This window comes from Crocuta crocuta, unplaced genomic scaffold (assembly GCF_008692635.1).
Source record: "Crocuta crocuta isolate KB4526 unplaced genomic scaffold, BGI_CrCroc_1.0 scaffold340, whole genome shotgun sequence".
Classification (NCBI taxonomy): domain Eukaryota; kingdom Metazoa; phylum Chordata; class Mammalia; order Carnivora; family Hyaenidae; genus Crocuta; species Crocuta crocuta.
Window position 1 is genome coordinate 2598329 of NW_027530642.1, and position 1828 is coordinate 2600156.

A 1828-nucleotide genomic window follows, 5' to 3' on the forward strand; every position below is an offset into this window, starting at 1 on the left:
CCCCAAGGAGTAAGTTCTACCCTTGTGTTCTTGACTGGGAATCCGAATGAGAGCCTGAGCTAACATCTAGCCTGGAAAGGCTGCCTCGGCCCCCTCCGGGTCTCGGATACCCTCTCCTCTTTCTGCTGCCTGGATGTGTCTCTGTGCATTCTTCATTCATCACAACCAAACCCAAACTTCCTCTTTTGAGCTCTTCAGGGGCACCAGATGTGATCGTGATCTGGGGAGGCCCGTGGAAAGTTTCTACTTTGTGAAGATCACTGATAAGCAGCAGCTTCTCTGTCTCCCTTCCATCGGATGTGTTTCTGCTCTGAGACTTGGGTATGAAGTTGTCCGATGATGATGACAGAGGGGTGAGGGCACCCACTGGCTGGGGGACCCTGCTCCCTATCCTTACTGGCCTGACCCACTTTGGCAAATCAAAGTGTGTCTATTGTAGTAGCTGTGCAGGGGGCATGAGGTTTGGGAAACCTGTCTGACCTTAGGTTTGCCACTGCCCTTATTGGGCCTCAGTTTCTACATTTGTACAGCGAGGGGTTGGACCCAACAGGTTTTTTTTTTTAATTTTTTAAAATGTTTATGTGTTTTTGAGAGAGAGAGACAGAGCATGAGCAGGGAAGGGGCAGACAGAGAGGGAGACAGAATCAGAGGCAGGCTCTAGGCTCTGAGCTGTCAGCACAGAGCCCAGCACGGGGCTCGAACTCACGAACTGCGAGATCATGACCGAAGTCGGACACTTACCAACTGAGCTACCCAGGTGCCTCTGGACCCAACAGCTTTAAAGAGCCCTGTCTTCACCTCTGCTATAATGAGGCTGAAGTCAAGATGGTTAACCTTGTTCTGTCCTCCCCTTTCTTCCCTCCACCAGGCCGAGAACCCACACCCCAGGACAGTCAGCCGAGAGCTTTTTTGAGTATTTCCCAACTTAACACAATTATGATCAAGAGATAAATTAACAAACTGGCTAGAAGCCGTGGAGTCGGGTCAGTTGCTAACTGACCATGAGCATGGCATTGCTGAGTCTTGGTTTCCTCATCTATAAAACAGGGCCTCCAGTTCCACCCATCTCCTAGCCTTTGAGGAGGAAATGAGGTAATGCAGGGAAGTGCTTGGCAGGGGCCTGCCTTGCCTGGAGTCAGCTGTCGGGCACCACCGGCCAGAGCCAGACCCCCTTGTAGGAGACTCATAAGCGGATCCCAAGTTATTTTCTGAGCTCTGATGTCAAGAAGTCAACTGCAGGTCACAGAGGCACCTAAAAACCAACATGAAAGTACCTTAAAAGTATGCCAAAGGAAGAACAGTTCTGGGAGTGGCAAGGAAAGAGTGATGGAATCTGGGTGAATAGAAGGGGGAGGCCCCCTGAGGCCAAGGGGAACACACGAATGTCTCGAATTTGCAGGAACCAGGAATGAGGATGGCTGAAACCGAACACTTGCAATGTACAAGCCTGTTGTAATCCCTCAACGTGCAATTTCCACTTGCTTTTCAGTGAAGATGGGTTGCGTTTTGGGATTGGTCTCTAGTAGGAGGGAGACGTCATTAGAAATGGGAGTCTGCACCGCAGTGGGGAGGCTTTGGGGGTCCTTAGAGGGAAGGTATTCATCCAGCCACATGCTTGAGAAAAACCGTGTGAGGGAAGGGTGGCCAGTTGGGAGGCTAAAGAGACAATACCAGTTAAGACTCAGGTGCCTGCAGAACAAATCACATTTTTTTTCTTGGATCTGTGGCAGAGGAGGGAGCAGCCACTATTCTGAATCCTTGCACCTCATTCATTCATACACTCCTGCGGCTTACACTTCTGGAAAGCCTCCTATATGCCGTGCTATGT